The sequence below is a fragment of the Peromyscus leucopus genome, chromosome 4 (assembly GCF_004664715.2).
Source record: "Peromyscus leucopus breed LL Stock chromosome 4, UCI_PerLeu_2.1, whole genome shotgun sequence".
NCBI classification, from domain to species: Eukaryota; Metazoa; Chordata; class Mammalia; order Rodentia; family Cricetidae; genus Peromyscus; species Peromyscus leucopus.
Genome location: NC_051066.1, coordinates 986956 through 1009637, shown reverse-complemented (window position 1 = coordinate 1009637; position 22682 = coordinate 986956). Strand labels below are relative to the sequence as shown.

General features: G+C 44.4%; 1 long non-coding RNA gene across 1 annotated transcript in view; it reads right to left on the bottom strand.

Moving 5' to 3' along the window:
• Nucleotides 1–3552: 3552 nt before the first annotated feature.
• LOC114682784 overlaps nt 3553–22682 on the bottom strand; it is a 56450-nt gene continuing 37320 nt past the window's right edge. The window contains exon 3 of the long non-coding RNA XR_003733091.2: nt 3553–3615. This is a non-coding gene — a long non-coding RNA (uncharacterized LOC114682784). The remainder of the gene's footprint in view (nt 3616–22682) is intronic.

Below are 22682 nucleotides of genomic sequence, written 5' to 3'. Positions count from 1 at the left end.
ATGTAGGAGGACCTGGCCCATTTTCTATAAGAAAGCAGCCTGAGCAAGCCACGAGGAGCAAGCCATTAATCAGCATTCCTCCATAGTCTCTGCAACAGCTCCTGCATCCAGGTTCCTGCCTGTTTGAATTCCTGTCCTGACCTCCTTCAACAGTGATACAGAAGTATGAGCCACATAAACCCTTTTCTTCTCAAGTGACTTTGGCCATGGTGCTTCATCACAGCAATGGGAACCTTAACTAAGAGAGACAATAGTTCAGCAACTCTGATTTTCTTTCTAGGATCTGAGCAGCATATCTTTCCTCATCCTTCTCCCTGGCTTTCATACTTAACATGGTTTCTTGCAGACAGAATGTAGTTGGCTTTGCAGGTTTTTAAGATGACATCTGACAGTCTTCTTTATTTGGTATTTAGACTGCTTGCCTTAATGAAAACAATGAAACAATCTAATTAAAACAGCATCCAGTCAGGCATGGTGGCTGGTGCATATCTGTAATCCCAGCACCCAGGAGGTCGAGGCAGGTGGAGCTATGGTTCAAGGCCAGCCTGGTCTACAGAGTGAGTTCCAGGACAGCCAGGGCTACACAGAGAAAACCTGTCTCAAAACAAAAACACAACAACAAAAAAAAAACCCAAAAAACAAAAAAACAAAACCCCAACAAAACAAAAAAACCCACAGCATTTTGTTAGCTATTTTTTATCTTCTCTGTTCTTGTTTCTTTTTTCTCTCTTTTTTTGAATTAAATATTTTTATGTCCATTTTGTCTTTTCTATTGGTTTAGTCATATATTACTTTTTATTAATATTTTGTGTTTGTGCATGTGTGTATTAGGGTTCTCTAGAGCAACAGAACTGACAAAATGAATATATGTACGGGGCGTTATTAGAATGGCTTACAGGCTATGGTCCAGCTAGTTCAACTGTTAATCCCACCAATTGAGAATACTACCACAGTTTAAAGCCAAATTTGAAGCAAGCTTTAATTAAATACTGGCCAGGTGGATGGACTCTAGCCAGGTCCATACCCAGGTTCTGGGAAATTGGCCCTGAATCAATATTTGCAAGGGTCTAAGAAGGAAAACCCATAATTCGTTGCATTTCCCGTCAGGTTCCGTCAGGGGCAAGCATACATCCTGACCTATTTCCTGCCTGTGAACCTCCTGCCCACATGTGATCAAGAACATCCAGTGCAGATGGGTCAAATAAACTTGTTCAGGGGAGTGAAAACATGTGTCTTGTTGTCTCCCATAAACAATAGCCTCCAACATTTCAGGAATTATCTATCTTAGGGCAAGGGCTTGCAGATCAGAGGCATTTTTGTTTCATGGATCTCTAAGGCATAGTAATTAAAACTTAAAATGTAACTTTGGCTCTCACATTTCCCCCTTGAGTTGTATACTGAGTCAAATCTTAACTCTGTGATGGATGCCTGTTTATATTGAGATCTAATAACCATCAGCTTAATGATACCCAGACAGGAATTATCATTTAGTTAAGGCATTAATGATGCAAGAGCCAACAGCAATTAGTGGAAGCAGAAGGGCCAAAGGCCCTGTGATGACTGACAGAGTTACTATCTAGAAGGAACCTGGAATGAGAATGGGGACCAGTTATTTACTTCATCTCAGGCCCTTTTTTTGCAATATTTTTTTTCAAGTACAGCCAGATTATTTCTAATGATTCCTAAGTGATTTTTATAGAAACAACAATTTTCTTGTAAAGCTATGCAATAACCTCTTTGGTTTTACATAGAGCAGGTTGAGTGCCCTATCATACTATAGAACTATTTCAGCTAATGAGTCTTCTTGTTGATAGATCTGGGTCTACTTGGTTTTAACAGGTACCTTTTCTGGTAGGCCACTATAGGTAGTTATTTTGTTCCTATGCTAGGGAGTTTCCTTTTGATCTAACATTCTAGCCTGTTGAGGACAAGGGGTGATGTACTCTCTTCTGTAACTACTTCCTACTGAAACCAGGACATTGTTGTCAGAGCCCAGAGAGGCTGAAGGCTAGTCAAAGGCAAGGAGGAAAAGAAGCATGTAGTTATCTGACCAAGTTGTAGAGACAGGGAGCAGTTACATTGGCTGGATTGGTCCACATCAGCTCTCAGGAAGTCTGGTGCTCTCAGTTGTTTGGAGGATGTTGTAGTCAGCAGCTGATGTTTGGATGTGTCTGTCAGCCAAGGGGAAATCTGCTGAGACAGATATAGACTAGGGACAAAAGTTAAAATTTAGGAACTTAAAGTAAAATCTTACGTTTGGAACTTTCAGGCTCATAGTCCTAGCAATTGGGGAGGGGAGGAGTCCCAAGACCAGGAGAGAGAGAGAGAGAGAGAGAGAGAGAGAGAGAGAGAGAGAGAGAGAGAGAGAGAGAGATCCCATCCTCAGGGATAGACAGGTAGGGAAACTTATGCTGTACTTATCTGGAGTCCTTTTAACCTGTGAGAAGTAGATCCAAGTCTTATGACTCCTTCAATTCTCTGAAGTTTACATGATTTTTTTCAGTCTACAAAAAGACATAAAAGTTTTAGATATATTAGCATTATCAATCTGTACTGAAATCCACATTGCAGAGAAAGCAGGTAACAGGTGTCTGTAAAACAGCTGGAGTAGACTCACACCTTTGAGTCCTAGCAAAAGCTATAGATTTGGGTTAAAAAGTATGGACATTTTTTTTCCTCTCTTGAAAGAGACAGATATAGATTGGACAGAGATGTCTTTGGCCTGATGAAAAGCACCTTAAGTCTATACTTAGAAGACAACCAAAAGAAATTTAAATCTTGAGCTTGTGACTAAATATTAAATATTTAGTGTTCTACCAGCTTATCATAACCCATTGATCAATGTTAAAACTCTGATCTTTTGAAATCTTAGTGTAACAATAGCCTAGAAAGGAGAAGGAAATCTGAAACACTCCCAATTTTCACATACCTTAAATCACTTATTTATATCTTTATAACTTGTATTTACATCTTTAACCACTTTCTGAGACTCTCAAATCTTACTTAAGTTTTCACATCCTCAGACCTTCATGTGTCTTAGGCTCTCAGAACTTACATAGACTCTCATATCCTCAGATCTTTATTGCCTTAGAACATTTTCTTAGACCCTCAAAACTTGCATAGAATTTAACATTCTTTCTTTCCATCTAATCATTTACCAGAGACACAAGTTGTTATTACCTAGAACAATCATCTCAAATAATGTTCCATTAGTGGAAAGTTATATCTGAAATGTATTTATCTTTTAATATGAATCCTGTTACAAAGACAAACCTGTCTGCCTTTTCTCAACAGAATAACTAGTAACACTAGAAAAAGCAATTCTTGATTTTTACATATGCAATGAGCTAACAAAGTGGCTGCAGCCTTGGGAAAAACCTGGTTGCCTGCTTCTGCTAAGCTATAGTTAGCCTAGCTGTCAATACCATCAGAGATCTGAGAAGGATAAATTATAATAGAAAATATAACAAATAGTCTGTGTATCAATTAAAATGTCAGAGACTAGTTCGTTACCTAGACAGTCATCCAGGCTGCTGTGGTCTCCATGGTGTTGGGGCAGAAGTACCAGGACAGCATCAATTTTTGGCCTCCAGGTCCAGAAGCTGAGAGGTTTTCCTGTGGAGGAAGAACATGGGGGAAACTGGCCTTACTTTGTCTATGTAAAGTGGAACAATCAACTCTTTGTGTCCTGCTTGTCCATAGTTTGGGCAGGGTCCTGCAGCCAATATGGCATTAGGGAAGTTGTGCCCAGTGGTTAGCATTATCACAATCCAGTGGAGTAGTTGTGGTGCCCTGTCATCTTCTTTGGAGACCTCAATGTCACTGCTAGGAGCTTGGGGTCTCTGTCTGTCATAGTAATCTTTTCTCATTAAACATTTTAAATGTCACTTTCATCAGATCTCTGACAAGCTTGAGGACCATTGTCTATTAAGTCTATCTGAGCTCTCACATGACAATGGCTGTCTACCAAGAATCCAGTACATGTTCAGTCCACAAGACTGGATGTCTCAGCTGGTCTTCAGTATACACCATAATCACAAAGAAGTAGGCTTTAATGCCAGTGAAGGAATGGAAGTGCTAGCAAGAGAGGACAAGTAGGCAAAGTGAAAGCCTCCTCCCACGCACTTATATAGGCTTCCAGCAAGACAAGTCCCCCACAGGTGTACCCAGATACTTAGATTTAGTTAATTCCAGATATATAGTCAAGTTGACAACCAAGAGTAGCCAACACAGCATGAGTGTATGTGTATATATGTGAGCACATGCGATGGTGTATGTGTAGAGGCCAGAGGGCAACTTGCAGAGATGGGTTCTTTTTTTCCATCCTGAGAGGCTTCAGGTTTGGCAGCAGAGCCTTTACATATGGGACCATCTCACTGGCCCTCATACACTTTTTGTTCAAAACAGGGTCTTACTGTGTAGCTCTGGCTAGCCTGGAACCCTCTATGCAGATCAGGCTGGCCTCAAATTCACAGAGATCTCCCTGCCTCTGCCTCTGTGTCTGGATTAGCATATTTTTTCAAATTCTCTGGATGTATGTGTGTGCATGCTTTTGTATGTATGAATGCAGGTGCATGCATACTAGCTACGCTACACATGTGGAGGATAACCTTGGATATTGGTCCTTGCCCTCCACCTTGTTTGAGACAGGGTCTCTTTGTCTTTTCCACTGCATAGGCCAGGCTAACTGTGAGCTTCTGGGGAGTGAGTCTTCCCCACTTTACATCTCACCTTGGATACTGGATTACAGGTATCCACACTACACAGTCAGCTTTTACGTAAGTTCTGGGTATTTGATCTCAGGTCCTCACACTTGTGAGGCAAGTACTGCTACCCACTGAACCACCTCCCTAGTTCCTTAAGATCCTTTGAAAAAAAATTTGATGTTTTCCCTATCTTATATTGCATATATTTGGTTAGTATCGATCTATTTCAAATAGTATTTTTTTTAACCAAAAAATCTTAAAAGGTCTTATAATAAAAGCCGAGTCAGATATTGGAGTGAAAGCTGAAAGATCAGAGAAGCAGAACAGCTAGTCACTAGCTTACTGCTACGAAATCCTCAGCCTCAAGAGAGAGAGCTTCTGTTTCCTCACACCTTATATACCTTTCTGTGTCCTGCCATATTACTTCCTGGGATTAAAGGCATGTGTCACCACTGCCTGGTTCTGTTTTTCTCATATAGCCCAGTGTGACCTTGAACTCACAGAGATCCAGACAGATCTCTGCTCTCAAGTGACAGGATTAAAGGTGTGTGCCACCACTGCCGGACCTATATGTCTAATTTAGTGGCTGGCTCTGTCCTCTGATCCCTAGGTAAGCTTTATTGGGGTACACAATATATCACCACATGTTTTAGTCTAAACTGGTGTCTTCTCCAAAATGCTCATGTGTTAGGGGCTTGGTGTCCATGAAGTAGAGATATTTGGGGAGGTTATAGAAATTTTAGGAGGTAGGACATCACTGGAGGAACTAGTTAGATGACTAGAGATGATGGTTCTGAGGGAGTACCTTGTCCCTGGCTCACTTCTTGCTGCCGTGAGGTAAGCAGAACCTGTCATCGACCATACACTTCTGCCTCTATGATGTTCTGTCCAAGCTAATGGAACCAGTGAATCAGTGACCACGGAGTCATACTGCTTCATAAACAGTGCAAAGTTCACACAGCAGCATACTCTCATTCCTGTCTTGTAGCTAGAGTTTTTTTTGTCTTGCCCACAGTCAGGACAAATCTTTGTCACCCGCCAGTCCCACAGCCGCTCAGACCCAACAAGTAAACACAGAGACTTATATTGCTTACAAACTGTATGGCCATGGCAGGCTTCTTGCTAACTGTTCTTACGCTTAAATTAGTCCATTTCCACAAATCTATACCCTGCCACGTAGCTCGTGGCTTACCGGTACTTTACATGCTGCTTGTCTGGCGGCGGCTGGCAGTGACTCCTTCTGCCTTCCTGTTCTTTTTTTCTCCTCTCTGTTAGTCCCGCCTATACTTCCTGCCTAGCCAATCAGGTTTTATTTATTGACCAATCAGAGCAACTTGACATACAGACCATCCCCCAGCACAGCCAAGTGCAGACCATCTTAGACACCTGCACTCAGGCCTGTGGTCCTAATCATCCTCTATTCGGACCTGCTGGGTAAAGCCACAAGGAACCCGAGAATGGCTCCCACAGGACATACAGAACATCCCACAGCACTTTCTCCTTTTTTTTTTTTTTCAAAAAGGAAGGTTTTAATCTTAACAAAGTAAAATTACATATAATTTGGGAATTTGGGCGTAGCTTCTCTTACCCATTCTCTGTATTATTTTGTCAAATACTTAGTTTTCATGTATGTTGTAAACCCACAAGACATTGCATTTTATTTTATTTTTACTTTAATTGACGCTATTCCATTCTTATTTCTCACTGTAGATCTAGGTTGTCTGTAATTTCTTGTACCTAAAAACTTCTATTGTGTCTTTTGTTGTGAAATATGGTGGTAATAAATTTTCTGTGTTTCCTGCCTAAAACCATCATTATGTTTCCTGAATGTTTGAAAGATAATCTTACTAGTAGGTAGATCATTCTGGGTTGACAGGCATTTCCCCTAATACTTTGAAAGAGATGGCACTCAGGCTCTGTCTTGTGTCATTTCTGCTGAGAAATCTCCTTCAATTCTCATCTTTGTACTTCTGTAGGTAACATAGCTTTTATCTTTGGTTGCTTCTATAATTCAAGTTTTTCTTTTCATCTTTAATTGTAAGCAGTTTGAATATGACATTGCTTTTCCTTTTTTCTTTTAATTTATTTATTGTGTGTACATGTGTGTGCCATTGCACACCTGAGGAGGCCAGAGGAGGAGGAGCTCAGGTGTCCTGCTCTGTCCAACTGACTCTTCTGAGATGAGGCCTTTCACTGAAACTAGAGCTATGCTGGCACCAGTAAGGCCTGCTGGTCCCCGTCTCAGCCCTCACATAATGCTGGCTTTACAGGTGTGTGTGGTCGTGCCGGGCATGTGAGAACTGGAATTTCAAACTCAGATCCTCACACACAGCAGTCATTCTTACCTGGTGAGCCATCTACCCAGCCAACTTTCTCTCTTCCTTCCTCCCTTCCTTCCTCCCTTCCTTCCTTCCTTCCTTCCTTCCTTCCTTCCTTCCTTTCTTCCTTTCTTGTCTTTTATTAATTTGGAGGCAGTTGCCAGCCATTATCTCTTCAAGCATCTCTTATGATCCCTTTCTTCTTACTCTCCTATTTCTGGGAATCTGACTCATGGCTGTTAGGCCATGTAGTGCTGTCCCACAACTGTAGGTTTCAGTCCTTTCATCCTTTCCAGGAGCACTCAATAAACCTACAGTGCTTTAACTCTGCTTCCACATCTGAACTTGGTGGTGGTGCGTGTGGTCATGGATTTTCCTTTTTACAGATGTTCCAAGCCCCACACCACGTGTGCCACTGTCGTTCCCAACAAACTACAAATATTGACCAGTTTCTTCATTCCATCCTGTGGTCCCATACATCCATCTGGGACCATTTCCAGACTAGAGAACTATTGTTCTGTTTTGTTTGAGGCAGGGTCTCTCTGTGCAGCCTGGCTGTCCTAGAACTCACTAGTCAGGTCAAGCTGGCCTCGAACTCACAGAGATCCACCTCCCTCCTGAGAGGTGGGATTAATGGCATGCACTACCACACCTGGCAAGGAACTATTCTTTAATTGGAAAGGCTGCTGACAATGAAAGATTTCAACTTTTATCTATTTCTTTTTTTGTTTTCTGAGTCTCACTAGGCTTCCCTGACTGGCCTGTAGACCAAACTCACAGAAACCCCTCTGCCTCTGCCTCCCCAGTGCTGGGATAAAGGCTTGCAGCATCACGCTGGGCCCTTGAAATGATGTCACTTCAAATAGGCTATTTTTGTTGTGTGTGGTACACTAGCTTGTCAGGCTGTTGATCTTAAAGATTTCATTCCACTGGCCTCTGGCCTTGGTGGTTTCACTGAAAGTCATCTTAATGTTCTGAGGACATGTTTCATCCTGTGGTTTGATGGAATTCCTATGTCTTGAGTTACTTTTTCCAATAGTTTTGAAAAAAACAAAAACCAAAGCCTCAGCCATTATCTTTGCATGTTCATGTGTATGTGTTTGCGTGTGGAGGCCAGAGCGCTGACAGATGCCTCTCTTGGTTATCTCCCACCTTATTTTTTGTGATCAACAATTACAGGTCCACTCCTGTGCCTGGCTTTTGCGGGTGCTGGGAGTCCAGACACAGAGCCTTGTGCCTGCTGGGTAAGCACCATACTGACAGAGCTTTCCCCTGTCCCCTCTTATCTCTTTAGATAGCTCTCCTTTTTGTCTACACTATTTTCTCTCTCCTCTCTCTACAACTATGATGACACAGTTGCACTATCTGACTATTTCTTCTGACCTTTCCCATTTCATGGTCTTAGCTGCATGTAGACTGTTACTAAGCCCTCTAACTGGGGCAGGGGGGGGGCTGCTTTGTTTGTGCATCATTGGGCATTGAACCCAGGGACTGCAGGAGCTACACCCTTAGCCCCTAAAATGTTTTAAGTTTTTTGTCTTCTTTTTATCTTTTTGCTTGTTTGTTTGTTTTTGGGTTTCCGTTTGGTTTGGTTTTTTTCAGAGACAGGGTTTCTCTGTGTAGCTCTGGCTGTCCTAGAACTCACTCTGTAGAACAGGCTGGCCTCAAACTCAAGAGAGCTGCCTGCCTTTGCTTCCTGAGTGCTGGGACTAAAGGCATGTGCCACCATTGCTGGCTCTTTTTATCTTTTTCTTTGCAATATTTTGTACATATTCTAATTTTTATGTAATTATACTTAGAAATTTCAAATGTTAGTTGAAAACTTTCATTCATTTTGTCCACCTTTTCTGTGATTTTATTTAATAATATTCATTATTTTGAAATTATCATCTTGTCATTCTAGTGTTTATTCCATCTGTGGGCTATTTCAGTGCTTTTTTATTGATTATTAATCCAATTTAAGATATGATATCACACATTGTGTGTAAAAAAAAAAACATAGAGGCTATAGACAGAGATTTGCCCATGCCTAGGCAGATAGGATGAGGAGCTGATGGCCTCTGTAGATCCAGGGATGGAACTGGGTTAGAGCTGAGTCCCTGTAATGAATGGCAGCTTGTCGCTGCTTCGTGCCTGTCTTCTGGGTGTGGCCTCGTGGGCTTCTGATGGAGAGAGTGGAAAACCTCTATCTCCTCAGCTAAATGACTGACAGATCTGATTCCTCTGGAATTTGAACATAGATCTTTAACCTTGATGTGGCAAGCATCAGTATTTGTAACAGTCCCCTCCATCTTCTAGAACTAGGCACAAGGAAACCATGGATTTCACCTCCTCTCTTCCAGAAGTTTTCTGGCTCAACCACTCAGCTTCCTATATAACTCCAGAATTTTTGCTTTTTAAAGTCTTAATGGGAAACACTAGCCTGCACCAAGGTTCTCTACAAGAGAAACAAATGTTCTTTAGTGCTGAGCCATCTCTCCAGCCCCTCCTCTCTTTCTTTCAAGAGTCCATGTGTTTTGATAAAATGGAAGCTCTGTGCCCCATCTCCTTGTTCCATAATCTCTTCTCTCCATTCATGGACCTCACCCCTTCCCTGGAAAACATCTGTATTGCATTTGTGATTCATGGGTGGTGGTGTGTTTATGGTTTTGGTTTTGGGTTTTTGTTTGTTTGTTTGTTTGTTTGTTTTTTCAAGATAAGGTTTCTCTATGTAGTTCTGGCTATCCTAGAACTCACTTTGTAGACCAGGCTGGTCTTGAACTCAGGTCAGGGATTAAAGATGTGTGCCACCACCTGCTGGCATAATTGTGTTTTTAAAGTACTCTTCAGCAAGATATAATGCACATCTATAATCCTGGCACTTGGAGACTGAGGCCCCAGCTACATAACAAGAGCTTGTCTGAGAAAACAAAAAACAAAAAACAAAAAAACAAAAAACACTTCCCCTCACCCCCGACCCTTTTTACTAGGATGGAGTTTGACTACAATGGAAATCCTTTAAGAATGATATTGGAGGAATCTGATGCTTGTATAAAATTGTGAAACCACCATCAGAATCAAAACATAAAGCCATTCCATAACTACAAGCAGATTCTTGCGGCTCCTTTGTAGTCAACCCCACTCTTCTATGGCCCTGGATAACATAGTTTTCTGTCATGATAGTTCTGTCTCTTCTAGAATTTTCTATAAATAAAACCATGTAAATACATTGTCTTTTATGTTTGATTCATTTTGTTCAGCATAGTTTTGAGATTCAGACATGTTTTTATGTGTATTATTTTATTCCTTTTTTTGGAGAGTAGTAATCTCAGTTGTGACCATATAGTAATTCATTTTTCCATGCATAAGAGGATGGACATCTGGGTTGCTTTCTTTGGGGGGCTATTCTGAAATAGAACAATAATGAAACATTTGTGTACCAACCCCTGTGTGGACAGATGCTTTATTAGTAAGTACCTGGAATAGACCTGCTGTGTTATAGGATACATGTAGTTTAGCCCAGTAAGATGACTTTACCGGCATCTGGACAATCTTGCCTTCCCACCAGCAACCTAGGAGAGATCCAGTCACTCTACATCCTTGCAACACTTGGTGTTATCAGTCCTTTATCTTACTGCATCATGGCTTCTCATTATAATGTAATTGTATTTATGAGATGATACCAAAGCTAACCATCTTTTCATATGACTGCTACCATTTATAGGTCTTCTGTGAAATTTCTTTTCAAATTTCCTGCTCATTTTTGTTGAGTTACTTGTCTTGTTATCATATTGTAAATATCTTAACTATATCATGGACACAACACCATGGTGTAGTATGGAGGTCAGAGGACACTTTTCCACCTTGTTAGGTCATCCCTGAGTGCACATTAGTTCTAGGTCATTCATATTATCTGTTACATGGGATCTGTGATGAGGTCAAAGCATGATTTATCTACCCTCTGTTGGATTATTCAGGATAGGTATCCCTGTGTTCTGCTCAGTCAGTCTGCAGTGAACCCTCTCCTTCCTCCCTTACACATAACACATGGTCTCATAAACCACCCGAACAGAGGCAACAGGGGCTGTGCACTTTGGTATTTCTTCCAACTTTCTCTTTAGCTATATTTATCTCACTATTTAGCTAATGTACTGAGCTTCACATTTGAACAGTTCTTTAAATTTCCAAGATCACGCCATGTGGTGGTAGCGCATGACTTGGGAGGCAGAGACAGGTGGATCTCTGAGTTCGAGGTCAGCCTGGTCTACAGAGCAAGTTCCAGGATAGCCAGGGCTACACAGAAAAACTCTGTCTCAAAAATAAAATAAAATAAAATCCAAGATCACTTAGGATTTATTTCATCAACAACCTGTTCTCAGATTACGGTGCACTTCTTCTCCAGTCTCCCAGGTTAATACACCTTTAAAGTCCTCAGCTTATGTTGCTTTCTCTTTTTTATTCTGAAGACAAGGTCCAGGCTGGTGTTAGACTTACTTGGAAGCCGAGGATGACCTTGATCCTCCTTACTCTACCCAGGAGCGTAGTGGCTGCTCTCCCAGCACACGGTATGGAACCCAGGGCTTCCCCCAGCTGAGCGCTCTAGTTCTATTTGCCCTCTCAATGAGTGTTACTGCGCTATTGCTGTGAAGAGACACCATCCTAAAAAAAAAAGAAAAAAAAAAAGAGAGACACCTTCCTAACCACCCACTGGGAACCAAGTAGAACGAGTCTGTGGGCCATTCTTCCTCAGACCACCACAGTGAGTCTGGGCCTCTGTTTGCTTAATCTGATGCCTCCCTTTGAAGCGGTTGGACATTTTTTTGGTTTTCTTCCCTTTGCTTTGAGAATGTCTGTCTGTCTGTCTCTAAAGGATGCTTTTGAACACGAGGTTTGTCTATGGCAATCACAATGAAGGAGTGTCACTGGTGCTGTGTGCAGATGGGGGTCTTTGTTCCGTTTCCAAGGGGGCTATTGGCTGCCCCTGTGCCCGGCCCCTGCCATTCAGATCTAGTGTTGCCTCTCACAGATCCAATGACGAGCAAGGGCAGCTTCTGCCTGTACATACTCATGATGGCTCCAGGTTCCTCTGCTGGGACTGGATGGCCTTGGTCCTGTCCACTCTGGTCCTGGGCACTCCCAGAATCAGCCTTACCAAACACCAGGCCTCTCTCTTCCTGTATTTTCTGCTATAGATGCCTCTGTCAGGGTTATCTGCTTCCATCTTTCCATCTCCGACTAATTGTGAAACTCTCTTGTTTCTTGGTTTTTGTTTTACAACTGAATACATGAGTACATGTATTTTTTTCTTTAAAAACTTAAAAATGGCCGGGCGTTGGTGGTGCACGCCTTTAATCCCAGCACTTGGGAGGCAGAGGCAGGCGGATCTCTGTGAGTTCGAGGCCAGTCTGGGCTACCAAGTGAGCTCCAGGAAAAAGGCGCAAAGCTACACAGAGAAACCTGTCTTGAAAAACCAAAAAAAAAAAAAAAAACTTAAAAATGTACTTTTGTGTATTTACTTGTGTATTTACTTGTGTGTATTGGACGGGGGCTGTTGTGCTATGACGAATGTTTGGTGCTCATATCATATGGCAGCTTATGAGAGCCGGTTCTCTCCTTCCTCCATGTGAGCCCCAGGGACAGAACTCAAGTCATCAGACTCGGCAGCAAGGACCTTTATCCCCTGAGCCATCTCGTGGGCGCCACATGTTTCTTTTTCTACAGTAATCAGAGATAACTGTAGATTCAGACAGACTGTGTACCCAGTCTTTTATTCCAGTTTTCCAGCTGCCTCCCTCATGGAGTCTCACTGTGTTGCCCGGTTGGCTTTGAATTCCCGATCTGAAGCCCTCCTCCTGCTCCAGCCTCCAAGTAGCGGGGCTACAGCAATCTTCTGCACACCCAGCTGTGCTTATCTCTCACGATTCTGTCCTTACTGGGTCTTTCTCTGACCTCAGTTCTCCGCATTCCTAGCTTTCTCTTTAGCTACATGTGTCTCTCTGTCCCTGAGTGTGGCCCCCATCTCTTTCTCTGCGACTCCATCTCAGGGCTTGTCATCTTTATTCATGTCTGTCTGTCCTGGTTCTTGAAGTCCTTGTGTCCCTCAACCCCCTGATCTCAGTGGCTGTTCCCCATCAGTGCCAGGCTCTGGCCCCGTGGCTGGCTGCTCTGGAGCAGTTTGTGGGTAGGGGAGCCCAGATTGCTGCAACGTGGAAACAAGCATTTCCAACACATGCTCTTGCTGGCAGCTTGCCACCACAGCCCACTGCCTGCAACATCACACTTCACTTAAAGAGGGAAAACTGCCAGACCAATGTTTTTAGCTACAGGCCTGTGTCACGGCTGCATGGGAATCTCACAGCAGCCCTGCCAGCAGCTAGAGCTGTGAGGAGGACTGGAGAAAGCACTGGCTGCTGGATGGTGCTGGCGATGGAGCTACCCCCTTCCCTGGCCTCTCTGCTTTTGGGCACCAGAATATCTACTGCGAATCTTCTCTGGGTTCTAGCCTAAGCTGAGTGGCCAAGGCCTCCCTGGGATGGAGGTCATTCCCTTCCCAGCCTGCAGGCAGTTTACCAGGCCCTGCTTCCTGTCCTCTTTGTTTCCCTGTGTCCTGTGTCACCCATAGTGTGACTTCTTCCTCCACAGGTAGCCTTGTGCTGTGAGCTGAGAGATTAGTCACAGGAAGGCTCGAGAATCCAGTGCAGTAACAGGTTTCTTGGTTGGAAGATAGAAATTTCAGAAGCCTGAGTGGAAGCCTCATTCTTGCCACTGAAGAACTTGACATGTAGCCACAGGTGGTCCTGAACAATCTTGATCCTCCTGCCTATACCTCTCCAGTGCTGAGACGATGGGTGTGTGCCGGACACACCTGGCAAAAGCTCCAGTCTTGCCTAGGATACATCTCTTCCTTCAAGCGGTGTCATCCTTGCCATAGTAGACACATCCACCTTCAAAGCACCACATTCTAACAGTGGAGGTGGTCCTTTTGTATGTAACGATGAAGCTCATGGCTACTGTGCAGAGTACCTTCTCTAGAAGCACAGGCCACAGGTTCTTCCATGGTGGGCACATCATCATGTTTCTAAGGGATATCCTCACCTCTACTCTGCACATTGTTTCTCAGCTCAATTCCTATCTTCATAGAGGAACCTTCTTGTCAACTCCTCTCCTCACTCAATCTGAGTGTCCCTTTCTGAGCAATCTTTCATCCGTCCGTCATAAATCACCGGCCTTGTGGAGGAGCAGGCATAGCTTATGACTCCCAGGTAGCCTCAGTACTCCAGGATGGATGATTCTAGTCTAGCTAACATAGGCACTTCCGTACACACACACACACACACAACACCACACACACACACAGTCTGCTAGTAGAGTAGCAGTCACCAAGTGTGGGAACATCTGCAGTGGGAACATCACGACGTCCCCAGCTCTGCAAATACAATTGTGCCATCTGTCACCAGAGCCCAGGAGGTCCTCAGGACACCTGGAAGACCGGGAAGGAGCAAGTATCACTGAGGACACATGGGTGGCAGCAGAGGTGGGGCCAGAAGGAGCCACTGATCAACTGCCAGGCCAGGGTGAGTACCAGCTGCCATACAAACAGATAAGCACTAATAATAACATTTTCAGAAAGCCGCCTTGCCTGTCCATTTTCCTGAGGACACCACTGCACAGCTGCTCCTAACAAGGGCATTTAATTCGTCCCAGAATCATTGTCTGCACTAATTGTCTTAAACAAACCCAAGTTCATTGGCACCTTATTCCCAAGGGCCTGAAGACTTCTAATTACCTGTAGGTGGTTCTCCTTGCAGCCTGGCTTCATTAAAGATCACAATATGTTCCCTAATAGGTTTGCCATTAAAATCCAATGGGTTCCCATCAAAATGAGTTATGTCCTCGAAAAAAAATGCACTAAAATATGTTTTAATTAAGTGAATTAAATATTGCATATGTCTATGTCAGCCAACAGGTTGTACTTAGGGCTGATCTCAGAAGAACAGAGGAAGGGAGATGGCGAAAGGCTCACAAGTGGGGTGAAGGGGTTTGGAATAAGGGATAACATTGCTGGCCATTCCTGGACTTTAGGCAAGTCTCCTTATCAGTTTGAGCTTCAGTTTGCCCATCTCCCAAATGCTGATTATAACCTCTAATTTAAAGTTACTTTTAGACAGATGACAGCAGTAAGAGGCTCACACATACTGAAGACACCGCCATTGCTAGGTCGTATTTGTATGTCTTCTCTCAGCCAGCCCGACTGGGAACAATCCACACCCTCCTCGATGGTTTTGCAATAACAAGCCCTTATTTCTCACAAGGACTTGCATTTCAGCCATGCCCATGGCTGAAGTCACAGCCCTTCTCTGGGCATGTCCCTCTGAAGACAGAGCAGAAGCGCCAGAGGGTGAACCGTTCTACTGTATTCAAAGCTTGTATTAGACACTCAGAGGCCATGTCGCTCACTTTCCAAACCACAGTTACACTCTGCCAAAGTGCAGAAAACTATATTCTTGCCTCCATGAGCAGGCAGGGTGTGACTGGATAGTTTTCTTACAGGAAAAGGAAAGAAGAACTGTCAGTAATAAAACCATACTCCTCAACCGTATCACTGGCATGATAACAGTGATAACAAGCTGCCTGATGACTAGAACCAGGGTTGGAGGGTGAAAATACAGACAATATTCTCCTAAATACAGAACTCCTAAATCAGGGTCTCTACGGAGAGCCTTGTAACCTGTTTTGTTTTTTAATGTTATCAGATCATAGGGGCTTGAGAGACAACATCAAAAACCTGAGACCTGAGTTCAAATCCCTCAAACCTATGTAAAAAAAGATCAGGCATGGCTGCAAGTACCTGTAACCTTAGTGCTGTGGGGACAGAGACAGGAGTTGGCTAATCACTAGCTGAGCTCCAGGTCCAGTGAGTGACCAGATCAAGGGAATAAGGTAATGAGTGATAGACTGGAACCCAACATCTTCCTCTGACCTCTGGGTAAACATCCATTTACACCACACACACACCATTATAAAGAAGCATCATGCATAAACAGATAAGAACAGGCTTTTAAAAAATAATAGTATTTTCCTGGACTCACTTGTAGCCCAGGCTGGCCTCGAACTCACAGAGATCCACCTGGCTCAGAGAAACCCTGTCTCGAAAAACCAAAAAAAAAAAAAAAAAAAGTATTTTATTGATTATTTGGGAATTTCACATAATGCCTGGTTCTTCTCTCTCTCTCTCTCTCTCTCTCTCTCTCTCTCTCTCTCTCTCTCTCTTGAGACAGGTTTCTCTGTGTTGCCCTGGTTATCCTGGAACTCTCTCCAACTCACAGAGATCCACTTGCCTCCCAAGTGCTGGGGTTAAAGGCGTGCACTACTAGCTAAAAACAGGGCTTTTAAACAACTGATATTTGAAACTATTTCCACCAGTGTCATCACAGGACAGTTTCTGATTGGAATCCAGGCCCTTGTTTGTTAAAATGAGAGCGTGAGCCAGCAAGGCCAGCAAGCCTCACTGAACACCTCCTTATTTCCTTGTTTACTTTTAGAAAGGATTTTGTATGTCAGTGTTTTGGGTTCAGGCAAACCGATGAGAAAGGAGGGTTTCCCCATCATTTCCTGACCTTCCCCAACTCCTCCATTATCAGCATCTATCACAGTGATGTGGTGAGCCTACATCAACGTATCTTTATTACCCAAAGTCATAGTTTATCTTAGAGTCTACTCTTGGTGGTTTTATGGTCTAGACAGATGTAAAATGGCACTCGTTCACCACTACGTTGTCATAATCAATGGCTCCACGACTCTGAAGACTTTCTGTGCTCTGCCACTCATCCCCATGTGGCTCTTCTTATTTTAAAAATACCAATAATAATAATAATAACAATGATAATGAAAATGTCCAGATCTATGCATTGCAATAAACGCTAAACCCTAAGAAAAGCAGTTTAGGCAAGCAAGATGTTGGCTGAGTGGGTGAAATGTCTTGCCATGAAACCTGACCACCTGAGTTTGATCCCCAGACCATCATGGAAGAAAGACTTGACCCCAAAAGTTGTCCTCTGTCTTTCACACTCACACTGTGGATGTGTGTGCTTGCATTCATACACACATGCAATAATAATAAATAAAGAAAAGAAAATACAGTATGAAATTCTGATAACAATATACAAGATAAACCAGTCGGGGCTGAAGAGATGGCTCAGGAGTTAGGAGCACTGGCTGCTCTTCCAGAGGTCCTACGTTCAGTTCCCAGCACCCATGTGCCACTCACACTGTGTGCAACTCTAGTTTCAAGGCTCTGATACCTTCACACCATGCACGTAAAATAAAGTTAAATAAATTATTTCAAAAAAATTTAACAGTCCATGTGTAACGATCGTAAGGAAAGACTTCTCTATGTAACGAATGAAGTGGTTGATGATGAACCAGACTCCTTAGGAATAATCCTTGGCTTTGGTCATGTGTTAGACTCACCTGTAGAATTTAAAACTTTTTCAGGGTCTTGGCTCACCTCCTGGAGACTTTGATTTCATTTGTTGGTCAGATAGAGGGGTGGAGCATATTGGTTAGGCTTTCCAGATCTTTCCACTGGGAAACCTGATTTGAAAGCCACTGTCCTGGAACCTACTTGTCCATGCACTGTCCTTGAACAGAGGCTCAGCCTTGCTGAAGAGCTTGTTAGAAATGTGTCATCTCAGGCTCCACCTTGATCAGAGCAATCAGAATTTGCCATCTCGTTCTGTGCATGTAAGCCTGAGAAGGCATCCTCAAGGCTGCCCCTCCTCTGCCACCCAGCATGCGTACCCCAACCTCTCAGCACAGAGCTCAATGTGGTGGAGCACATCTTCAATCTTGGACAGTTTTTTGCTCTCTTGGTGTCCACTATGAATTCCTGCACTCTGTCTACTTTTGTTACCCGAGTCTTCTGTCTAACCTCTAACATTGCTGTGGAGACCGCACAGCACCGGCCTCCCCCTCTGTCGCCTCCATCTTTGCTCATTGTCACCTGATTCCATGCTCGTAGATACCATCTACTACATGGCATCCACATGACTGCTGAGTGCAAGAAGTGCTGGGAAAATAATTGCCCTTTGTCAGAAGTAACTTCAGGGACATGCGACCTGTGCAGCTCCACGTTTGGTTTAATGCCTCGATGTCACTGTCTTGAAACTAGCATTTTTCAAGTTTATTACATTTGTTTTGTGTGTGTGTGTGTGTGTGTGTGTGTGTGTGTGTGTGTGTGTGTGTGTAGGGTGATGGTGAATATGTGTGTACATAGCAAATGTGTGGAAGTCAGAGGACAACTTTCAGGAGTCAGTTCTCCCCTTCCATTACGTCAGTTCTGGGGATTGAACTCACGCTGCCAGGCCTGGCAGCAAGCTTCTTCACCTGCTGATCCATCTCACTGACCATGAAGCTTGAACAAGGGTCTCTGCACCCTCAGCTGGCACTGGGTTTACACTTGCAATAATCTGCATTAATTTGCTCTGCAAGTGGGTCTAGTCCTGACCTTTTCTCCCACTGGGATGCCTGAGATGGGGAGGCCCCTAGTGAAGAAACTTGGAGTCCATAGGTGGCAAAGCATCCCCCAGAATGCTCTCCCATGCCCAACTTATGTTTCTCTAGCTTCCTCCTTTTGGCAAGCTGCACCATCACCAGCCTGATTTCCAAGCAACCTCTCGCCAGCACCTTGGTCGCTGTTTGCTCCCTCCACATCTCTTCTCTGAAATACGTTTGGAAACCGTGCCCTTTTCTTTCTAACTCAAGCATCCCTTGTCTTGTCTCCTGCTGAAATATTTGCAGTTGTTTGGGTGTTCTGTGTGTGGTGTACACGTGTGCAGGTGTGCTCATCTGTGCATGGGATTGTGGACGACAGAGGTCAATGCCAGGATGTCTCACCCTATTTTTTAAGTCATAGTTCTCACTGAACCTGGAGTTTGCTACTTTAACTAGACTGACTAGCCAGTGATCCCCTGGCATCCCTCTCTCTGCTCCATTCTTGGGATTGCTTGGGATCAGGTCCTCATGCTTGTGCTCTTTACCCAGAAGCCATCTCCTCAGTCCACCTGCTTAGATGCTCCTAACTGGTCCCTCCCGCTCTCGACTCCAGAGCATCTATGGAGGAATCAGATTCAGTATCCTTAGCTCCAGAGTCTTAGATGGCTCCTAATCATTCAGGGGCCTCTCTTGTTTCCTCCTTCCAAGACTGAATGTCCTACAGTCCTTCATCTCTTGACCTTTGTACAGCTACTCCCCTCCCTCTCAGGCCACTCCCCCCTGCTCATCTATATAGTTCTTCTCCACAAGGCTGACTTCCAGCTCCCTGCAGCTCTTAGCCCACAAGAGACAGAGAAACTTACTATCTCTTGTGACCCATTGTAAGGAGCTGCCTGGCTGTGCTTGTCCTTCTGCAATGTATCAGGGTTGCTGCCCAGGCCACCACAGCCAACAAATCCTTTTGACCAGCTCCTCTGAGCCTTTGTTTCCCAGAGGGCCATGTTGGAGCTGACTCTCTTCCGAGTTGCATCCAGTGACGTCTGCCCTCTGAAATGAACACAGGAGTCACAGTGAGAATATTCACATCATGGAAATTGGTGGAAGCTGAAAGTGAGGGCTTGGTTGTGCTGAGGGAGCTGGTGTAGCAGCACACACTCTGTCTGCACTCTAAGTGCTTGCTTAAACTCCTCAGGCTTAAAGCACACACCCTGGACACAGCTGAGTCAGCTCTTCTTCAGGACGAAATCTGCTATGTGGTTCCCCGCGCCCAGGCACCCAGGGCAACATCCCCCACACTTCACACATTGAACCCATGCTCAGATGGTATCTGGAGTGGAACTTCGAGAGTTCATTGGATAAATGAGGTCACAGGTGGTCACCTAGATGGCCTGCTGTAACAAAAGAGAGAGGTGTGACATACTTGCCTTGTCTAGTCATGGACATGTTATCATGTGGCAAAAAAAAAAAAAAGATCAGCAGATGCCAGTGCCATGCTTTTGGATTCTCAGATCCCACAACCATGAACTAGATAAACCCATGTTCTTTATAAATTTATCCAGTCTTGGGTATTAAGTTATAGTAGCAGAACACAGCTAAGGGGCAAGACTCTGGCCCTGGCTAGGGCCTGATTTACTGCAGGAGGCATAGCACGAGCCCCTGTGCCACCTAGTCTGGGCAGCTCTTGAGAAGTGTGCTTCAGGCTCTGTCTACCACACAGGACACTTGCAGTCCTCTGACTCAGGCTGAACTTCCAGAACAGCTTTTCTTGTTCCTCAAAGATGCTGAAAGGGCAGACTTGGTTGGCTTTCCTGTCTCTGACCACTTGTTCCCACTGTGTTCTCTGTTCCTGTGGGTCCCTAGTTTAGATCTTATGTGACTAGAGAGCTCAAGTTTCTGATTAAACTCTGAATATTGGCTTAGTAGTTATTTATCAACATTTTATAGTTACTATGGTAATACCACTTAATTAAATCAATACTTAATAAAAATAATTGCTACTTATTGGATATTTTTATTGTCATTCAGTCCATTCACAAAAGCACAGTGTCACACATGTGTAGGTGAGGCAGTAGGTGTTCTAAAATCAGACCATATTGTATTAGAATTCGACTGTCCTCATGAAGCCAAACAGGTGCCCTGGACCATTCTGGGGAAGAAGGCAGTTGCCCTCTGGCTTTGATGACCTTTTGTACATTGCTGTACACTGGCGGCCAGTGTATAGTTGCTGGCCTTTTGCTCATACAGAGCTCCTAGAGAGACAGGAACTGCAAGATTTTCACAAGCCTGCCACCCTGGTGACAGTGTCACCACAGAGGTTTGCATGGTCCTCAGGAGCAGACAAAATCAGCCTTTGGACCATGCTCTACCACTTGCCAAGTTTCAGGCATTTGGTCCATTTCAGGCATTCATCCATTGACTCTCATGCTGGGACTCTGTGCTGGCTACAGGGAGGTTAAGTGGCAGGCAGGACAGTCAAAGCCCTGTCCTCATGGAATTAATATTTAAGATAGAGACAGATAAAATCAAGCCAACAAACACAGGTAATTACAAACCTTATTAAGTCTCAAAGGAGAAGCAGGATGTGGACGAAGAACAAGGAGACTGATGTCAGACTGTAGGAGGCAAAGCTGTCTCTAGGAGTTGACTGGACGATGAAAGGAGTCATTTCAGTGAAGGCAGAAGAGCCATGCGAGCAGATGGCGCAGAGTGTGTAAAGGGCCTGAGGCAGCAGAAGACAGCCAATGGGTCTGGAGAGTGGTCATCAGAGTGAGGTGAATCTAAAGGCCTGGGTCAGGTTGGAAAAGCCCTTGTGAGCCATGGTGAGGATGGCGATTTGGTTCCTAATGGCTCATTCATCACTGGCTTCCAACCCTCTGCGCTGTGACAGTGAGGACAGGCCTGACCTGGATAGGGACATTAAACAAGTCCTGAAGGGGTGGGTAAGGGAGAGCCCCCTGGAGAGCAGAGGCTGAGTGGGAGTGCGGGGAGGGGGGGCTCTGTAGCTGGACCAGGAGTGAGGAAGGACCACAACAGGAAGAGAGGACCAATGGGCAGCACAGAACAGTAGCACCATCTAACAGAGGCATCATGGATGTGGGGAAGCAATGGGTCCAGGGTGGGATCCAAGATGCTCTCAGGTCTCTGGTAGGGATGCTCTGGCAACCCCAAGCTCCTGAGCAAGGAATTTAGGAGAAGGCCTTTATGAATCTGAGTCACTCGAGACAATGATACTTTAGCAGTTGCAAATTAAGCATTTTTACATAAATCGTCCTCTCCATCTTCAGGACAGCCTACATGGCAGGCAGCTGACTCTGGTCTACAGAGCAAGTCCCAGGTAGCAAGGGCTGCATAGCCAGACCTTGTCTTTAAAAACAGCAAGCACAGAGGTCACTTGCCTAGTTCCAGTAAGGGCAGAGATGTCACTCAATGGCACAGTCTGACCCAGTTCCATGTTCTGGAAATGCACATCCCTGACATGCCTCTTTGAAACTCACCCTGAACCTGACATTTCATCTGTGTGGAGCCTCGACAGCCTCTCTCAGTTGAATTCCTGTCATCCTGTCATTGATGAAGTTATTCTAGGAAGTCTTTTTTTTTTTTTTTTTTTTTTTTTTTGGTTTTCGAGACAGGGTTTCTCTGTGGAGCTTTGCACCTTCCTGGAACTCACTCTGTAGCCCAGGCTGGCCTCGAACTCACAGAGATCCACCTGCTCTGCTCCGAGTCCTGGATTAAAGGCTTTCGCAACCATGCCAGGCTCTAGAAAGACATCTTAAAGTTAGGCCGTGAGTGTAGCTGGTGTGATGAGTTGATCACAAGAGGTGTTAGCAGGAAGTGACAGGTGGTAGAGACAAGGGAGGGGTTGGGGCAGCCCTAATGTACTGAGCAGCAGTAGTGGACCAAGGAGCAACTTGGGTTGGAGCCCTCAGAGAGCTCCGGAAAGGGGGAGGCAAGGAGGAACTGCACCAACTCTAGGCGAGTGGCTGAGATACTTCTGGGCACCCACTCCCCAACACTGTTAGCCTGCCCAGCCAGAGCTAAGCACAGCCTAGTGGCCAATGATAGCTTTAGGCAGAGAGAGGCAGGCCTGAGGTGCTCGGTGGACACATCCTATAACCTCACCAACAAGAAAGAGCTTAAGGAAGAAAGGACCTATTTTGGCTCAAGTTTGAGGGATAAAATCCATCAT